The following is an 8393-nucleotide window of genomic DNA, read 5'->3' as shown; positions in this document are numbered from 1 at the left end:
TACATCACTGAACAGTTTGCCAAAGTGATTAGTATGGCTGAATCCACCCTTCGAGAGCACACATTCACTGCTGCAATCGAACAGAAACTGGCTCTTCTACCCACTAAGGAAGACCTACATCAAGTTATCACTGCGACGAAGGAGAATACAGAGGAACTGATTGCCAATCTTAAACAGATTAACAGTCGCCAAGATAATACAAAAACTCCATCCTACAGCAGTGTCCTTAAATCCGGCATTAAAGTCAACACCCCACGTGGTATAAATTTTAACAAACAAAACAAAGAAGTCCTTCTTGTTTACAAGAAAGGAGAAAATAATAACAGTGATCTTACCCGTAAAATATTACAAGAAAAAGTTCAGCCTTCCAGGCTCGGCATCGGAGTTAACCGCATTCGGCGTATAGGATCTGGAGGTGTAGCGATAGATGTGAATAACAAAGAGGATGTCGAAAAACTTGAAAAGACCATTCTGGACAACATACCCGATTTACAGACTAAACGACCCAAGAAAAGACTGCCACATATCATAATCTTCTCTGTTCACAAAGAAATTGCCCGTGATGAACTAACCAAAATTATCTATGATCAAAACCATACGCTCAAACAAATTTATAATGAAGAAGACTTTACTGCAAACTTCAATATTAAATTTAACACGGGCAAACGTGACAGCCATTACTCCAACTGGGTTGTGGAGGTTTCCCCCCAATTGCGACAACAACTCCTTGCTTGTAACAAACTTAACTTAGACTGGTCCAGATGCCGGGTGGCTGATTTTGTCCCTACTATGCAATGCTACAGGTGCTGCAGGTTTGGACACAATGCCAAAAGCTGTGCCATGGAAAATCCCACTTGCAGCCACTGTATGGGTGAACACACCTATAGAGAGTGCTCTAACCATGATTCGACCCCAAAATGCATCAACTGCCACCTTGAAAAAGCCAACGAAACTACCCACAATGCACGTGAAGGCTCCTGCTCTGTTTATCTCCGGGTCAAAAACAACATCATAGAAAGAACCGACTATGGATCTTAACCGTAACAACAATATAAGTATTCTGCAGATTAACCTGGGGAGAGGAATCGCTGCCACCTCCCTCCTTGCCACCAAGAGTTACAAATATGACATCATTCTTGTACAGGAACCGTACTGCCGTTACAACTACAAAGCCTGCCTTCCGACTTGCTGCACAGTATTTAAAGGTACAGAGGCTTACCCTTGGGCCATCACCGTTGTTACTAATCCCAACCTCTCCATCCTGCATTACAAAAACCTTTCCGACGATCATATCATTTGCTGCGAGCTCATTTACAACAACAACAGATACATTCTCATAAATGTTTACTGTCCCCGGAAAACCAACGTTGAAGCAACAACTAACTGCATCCAGAGAGTCATCGACAACTTTGCAGGTGCTAATATAATCCTCGCCGGCGACCTCAACGCTCACTCTCCTGCTTGGGGAGGCGACAATCTAGATCAACGTGGAGAGGTTTTCGGGGAGTTCATCGCCCACAACGGACTTCAAGTTTTGAACAACCCCCTCTCCGAACCTACTTACACTTCCTATCAGGGCGACACCTGGATAGATGTTACTGCCTGCAGTATAAACTGTGTTACTGATTTTGACAACTGGAGGGTCCTTGGTGACTGCAGCTTAAGTGATCACTCATACATTTCCTTCAATCTTCTTAACAATAACCGCACTGCCAACATTCCCTCTTACCCGAAAGTTAACTACAACCTCGCACTCGCTAACTGGAATGATATTCAGACATTCTTGAACACCAACATGACCGAGTGCAATCTCAACGACAGGGACGAAGCAAGTAGTGCTCTCGAACACAACATCAATTTGATCCAACAAGCCTGCGACAGATACATTCCGAAGTCTACTCCAAGGCACCGTTCTGTTCCATAGTGGACAGACAGGCTTACCCATCTTCGTAAAACAAATAACCGACTAAGGAAAAACTTTCAAAACTGCAGCTCTGATCCAGGTCGCTCCAACCTTAAACAACTTTACCTTGACCACCAACGAATATATAAAAATGAAATTAAGATAGCTAAATTACAGTCATGGAAGAAATTTTGCACCGCTGCCTCGAGTAACCCTTGGGGGTACCTCACCAAACTTTGCACAAACAAACTTAGGAAAACACAGTTTTTGGTTAACAACAACTCTGATGCAGCCAACAGCAACTACCACGACATCCTAGACGCACAGATGAACTCCTTCTGCATTGCCGACAACCTAGACAATGATACTCCCTGGCATCAGCTCATCAGAAGAAGTATGAATGATCCAATTCTTACCGAAAACTCTCCCATCTTCACTCACGATGAAATCAATAAGGCCTTCCTTAGCCTGAAAGAGAACAAAGCGCCAGGCATCGATGGCATTGACAGTAGGCTGGCTAAGGTCATATGGAACCTCATCCCTTGTCAAATTACCAACATCTTTAACAGCTGTCTTCAAACTGGGACCTTCCCTACCAAGTGGAAAACAGCGAAAATAATACCTGTACCAAAACCTGGCAGGCCTGATGAGGCCAGACCTATCTCCCTTCTTCCCGTGTTCGGCAAGGTGTTGGAGCGCCTTATTACAAATAGACTAACCTGGCACGTTGAATCTCACAACGCTCTTAGTGATTCTCAGTTTGGTTTTCGCCGTCAGCGATCATCCTGCGACGCTATCTACCAAGCCACCAACAACATCAATCACCTCCTTGATACCCACAAATATGTACTGGCCACCAGCCTCGACATCTCCAAGGCGTTCGACTCGGCCTGGTGGCCTCTCATTATTCATCAGTTGAAAGAAATTAACTGCCCAGCAAATCTCTACTATCTACTTAAAGACTATCTTAACGAGCGGAAGGCCGTGCTTCAGCAGGGGACTCAACACATCGAAAGAAACATTGTCCGCGGCTGCCCCCAGGGTTCCGTTTGCGGGCCGTTGTTGTGGAACCTCCTTTTTGACACTTTTCTACAGAAGAACTTTGGCCAGGATTGCACTATCGCATATGCAGATGATGTTCTGGTCATCGTAGGTGGCAACTCTCGTGCTGCCCTAGAAACTAAAGGCAATGAGATCCTTACAAAAATTCATGAATGGGGAATACAACATAAAATTGACTTCAATCCAAATAAAACAAAGTGCGTTGTTTTCAACAAGCCCGGCCATCCGAACTTATACCTTCGTACACCTACCATTCGTATGAATTGCCACTCCATCAAAGTCGAAAAATCTATTAAGTACCTTGGAGTCTGGATGGATCATCGCCTTGGTTGGGACGATCACATTAAATATATCACAAACAGGACTAACCTAATCTTTCAGGCTTTCTCTCAGATTGCCCGCAGGAAGTGGGGTCTAAACTCCGAAGCTATGGGCGTCATCTACGATTACATCTATATGCCCATCATTACTTATGCCTGTGGCAGCTGGGGATGGGCTGCCAAGAAGGTCCATTCTCACAGGAAATTGATCTCTTCGCAGCGCAAAGGCCTCATCCTCATTTCAAAAGCCTACAGAACTACTCCCAATACTAGTCTTCAGGTGATTACCAAGAGACCACCCATCACTGATATCATCAACAATAGGTACCAGCTTTGGAGCCTCAAGATGGGGCAAGACATACACACCACCAGCCTCACTATCCCTGCTGCCAGGTATGAGGGCATGTGCACTACTGCTGATCTCCCTGCTCCTTACATCAACGACTATATTATCACTGACTCTCCCATGGACTCTGACCTAAACATCTACACTGATGGCTCTGGAATCAACGGCAATACTGGATGTGCCTTTGTTGTTTATGGTAACAATTCCGAAATTTTTCATCAGGGCTTTAAGCTTGACAGTCTTTGCTCGGTCTTTCAGGCCGAGCTGAAAGCAATCCACTTAGCTATAATCTGGATTGAAGAGTATTACAACAACCTGAAGATTACCATCTACACTGACTGCCAGTCAGCTATCTCTCTCATCAACAGCGACAAACCTCATCCCATAACCATTGCCATCAAAAAAGCCGTCCTCCACTCTAGCAACCGATACTACATCAGCTGGACCCAAGGACATCAGGGTACCATCGGCAACGAGCGAGCTGACCAGCTTGCTAAGCAGGCCGCGAATGACAACTCACTCCAACCCATTTACAGTAAACTCAGTCTGTCTACGATTAAAAACCTACTCCATAAAGACCTGATTAACTGCTGGCAAAGCTCCTGGAGCCAAAACCATAGCAATTCTACCTTCAACTTTATTCCTGACATCACTACGTACCTTAACCAGAAGATTACCATTGACCCTGACTCTATCCAACTCATCACTGGACACGGTAAATTCTCTAGTTATCTCCACAGATTCACGGGCAAACACTCCCCTCTCTGTGCCATCTGCAGGGAGGTTGATGGTTCAGACCACTACTTGTACAGATGTGTGTGTCTTGAGCGGGATAGGCTAGCCATCGAGATCACTGCCAAAGATATGAACATTCCCTGGCCCTGTCCACACCACGAACTTATTAACAATAAAGATCTCTATCCTCTTCTTCAAAAACTCGCTCACAACTATTCGAGGATTGCAACCAACACCACAAGGGATTGACTGACTGTCTTTCTAATTGTGTTCAACCCTACAATGTATACCGTACCTTTGCACTTGTATCATATTGTATATACTATTGTATTATACCTGTTTTTTATATCTTATCTTTACTTTTATTTTTGTAACCATTCTGTATTTGCTATTTTATTACTGTATATTTTTTGTAATCATCTCATTATATTCTGTAACCATTTAGCTTTATCCTGTAATCACTGTTCACCTATTTGAACATTGCTTATTGTATTTGTACTGTTTCCTGTAATCAATTATACTTTATCCACCACGTGTTATATCACATTTCAGTTCCACTCCCGGCAATGCTTTGCGGTACCGGGCATGTACTATTTTGTACCTAATAAAAGATATTGATATATTGATATAAAAAAGTGATTTCTTTCATTGGCAATCGTTAGAAATTTGAATGAAATTGAAACGTAAAGCCATTGAGATTCACGAAATTGTACGTTGGGCCTATAGGCGATAGTTGTGTAATTAGAACACTGCAACCCTTAATGAGTTGGCACTGTATATACAATTATCAGGGACATACGGAAAAGATTTTCGCGGTGAAAAGTTTGGTGGTAAAACTCATCATTGCGCACTGTGGAGCGCGAGCGGCAAAAAAGTATCATGCGCATAGTGCACATGTGCTATGAATGAGTGTTATGTAAAATATGTTCATAGCTTATGGAATGCCATTCGAATTACTTCTCTCATATGCAATTACCAAAAAGAACGGCGAAAATTAATTAGTTAAACGTCTTTATCGCAGCATGTGCTTTATTGCTTCAAATTTTGTATTGTTTCTCACGCTCATCTTGCAATTATTGTGTTTTCTTGCCGCTAGCAGCGCGAAAATTCGCAGTGGTCAATTTTAGAACTAAATTTTCCCGCATAACTTTTACGCACGTACGAATTCTAAAGCGTCAATAGTGTAACTGCTGCCATCACACTAGATGAGGCTTAAGGATAGAATACAGTAGTATCTACACAGTAATACAATGAAACGTAACACTGTATCCTAAATTAAAAATTAAAAATTTATTTATTTGTACATATTAAATTTATCACGAGATGGCGACCTGATCGCCCATCGCAAGCCAAATTGCTTCGTATTATAAAATTAGCCTTACTATAGCCCACTAAATAAAACAAGAAAATTTCGAATATGTGACTTGTATTTTGATGAAAGATTTCTGGTTAAGAATTATGTGCTTATAATTGAGGGTAAAAGAGTTGATATTAACCATGGAAAATGGCAACTAAAACAGCATGCTTATCCTTCGAATTTTTCCAATTGCCCGTTATATTTTGCGAGTTAAAGTTCCAGAACATTTAATTAAAATTGTTTGCAGAATACTAGCACCTCTAACTTATTACTGCATCTGTCTGTAAATATAAAAATTGAAATTTCCAATTTTTAAATTTATCCTGAAGTCTAATTCCTTCTCTTCCACGCTGCATTTTGGCTTTGTAACAGACCCATCTGATTTCTAAGAATTTTATCTCTATTGACTTTTAATCCTTCTTTCTCTAATCTATTCCTAAACGTTTCTGGTTCACCTTTAATTATTATTTCATTAATAAACACAATATCAGTTGTAAATAATATTTACCATGCCGCCTTCGTCACTGCATCCTGCAATAGTTCATCTAATATTAATAAAAGCACATTTACGAATGAATAATGTTCAAAACTGTATTTACAAACAATCCTTTAAAATGGAGAAAAATTTCATCTTTAAAAAAAAAAAAAAAAAAAAAAATTAAACGTTTACAGATGACTGTAGCTGTTATCGAGCCAAACTTATGGCTCAAAGCGACTGCAGTGCTCGAAGTGGCAGAAATATTTATTACAACACTTTCGTAGCAATACAGCTATTGGAAGCTGAAAGATCGTTATGTATCTATGCTAAATATGAATATTATTTAAATATTTTTGCATTAAAACACATGCCAAATAGTAAATTCTTTTTGTTTTAATGTCGTGTGTTTTGAAACAAAAAATTTACGGAACAGAAACAATAATCAAATGCAACACGCTGCTAACAAGTACTGTATTTGGAAACAAAGTTAGTTCATTAAATGGTTCCAAATAGAATTATAGGGTGACGTCAGAGAGGCCCTAATTTTAATAATTTACAGTTTAAAATAATTTTAAAATAGAAGATAACAAGAATCAATTAGAGAAACGCTTTTTTTTAGAATTAATTATTAATAGTTACAAAAGATGGCGCTGTGTGGTCATACAGCACGAGGTACTTTTTCGTCCCAGACTTTTCAATATTTCTTTCAAAATTTATTTGAAGAGTTTTTAAAATTTAAATGCTAAGGGAAGAGATAGGTCTAAATATCTATAAAGAAGCTCAAGAGGAATAGAAGATTATTAAGACGTTGGGCTATTTTTTTGGCTAAATATTTTGGAATTTTATCACTTTTTATTTAAATTATGATGCGGGGCAATGCAGATAAAGCACTCTAATGTCTAAAAATAGATTTTTTATACAAATGTAAGATATGAGCGACCAGTTACGTGCCATATTCCTAGTTGAAGAGCAAGGATCAGTCGCTTAGCATTTTTCAAACTGATATCTTAATTAATATTTAACTGTTTTATATAAATATATGATATTTTTGAACAAAGAAAATGATTTTTTATGTAAAAATAATTAAATTTAACATATTTAACCTGTAAAATTTCTTTAATAATGTATATTCTTATCGCCCCGATAATAAAGATACTCTACATTGATCTCGTGTAAATCCTTGAAATAAAAAGCATAACATGTTCTAGAAAGGTATAATTAACTAAAATACCTTCTATTAAGAGTACAGCGATATAAATTCTAGTTTTCTGTCGTTAGAAATGAATTATAAGACTTGGTGTCCATGAGGATACAAGACGGCGGCCGCCATTTTGTACCATTGAGGTAAATGAAACTAATCTTTTGCATTGTTTATCGTGTTTAAACACTTAAATAAATGTATTTAATTTATATTTAATCCAGTTTGATAAAATTCACTTGGATTTATGAAAATACATCAAAACTTGAAACCCAGAACGACGCCATTTTTTGTCCACTGAACAATATGTAATCTTAAATAATACCTAAATTTAATTTAAAAATGTAGAAATAATTTAAAATTTAATTAATTTTTAAAATAAAATGTGCGAATTTTATTACAAATAGTTAATGGCACCATTTTGAAACGGAATTTTTCAAAATGGCGCTTGGACAGTTTTATGTATATTTGTAACTTTCATTTTTTAAAAGATTTTGATTGGTTTATTAAAAATTTGAATAGTCGAATGAAAAAAATTGAAAATTCCAAAGTCTAATTTAAGAATTTTAGAATTTTTATTTGAATTTTCAACTCTAAATATAGTTTCTTCTTCATTTGATATTTAGTCGAGAGAAGGCAGAATTAAGCTTTATATATTAGGAAAACATTATAAATTATTGGTTTTCCATTAGGAAATTGAAAACTTTTTTGTATTTTTCTATTTCTTATAGTAAAACATAACGACACGCCAAAATTCAATTATATTTCTATGCAAGATATCGTCACGTATATATTGAAACAACAATATTCGTGAGAAATTCAGTGCAGATATTACTAAGTTAAGCTGATTTATAATAGAAAAATGCTTGTTAAACTTGTACAATTTATTGTTCAGCACTGTATAAGCACGATCTTAAAGAAATTTCATTTGTATGGTTAACAGAGCTTCTGTTCATCTTAAAATGCTTGTTGCTCACCATCGATCTTGATGTTG

This window comes from Centruroides vittatus, unplaced genomic scaffold (genome assembly GCF_030686945.1).
Source record: "Centruroides vittatus isolate TY-2023 unplaced genomic scaffold, ASM3068694v2 contig_1078, whole genome shotgun sequence".
NCBI lineage: Eukaryota > Metazoa > Arthropoda > Arachnida > Scorpiones > Buthidae > Centruroides > Centruroides vittatus.
Note: the sequence above shows the minus strand (reverse complement) of the source record.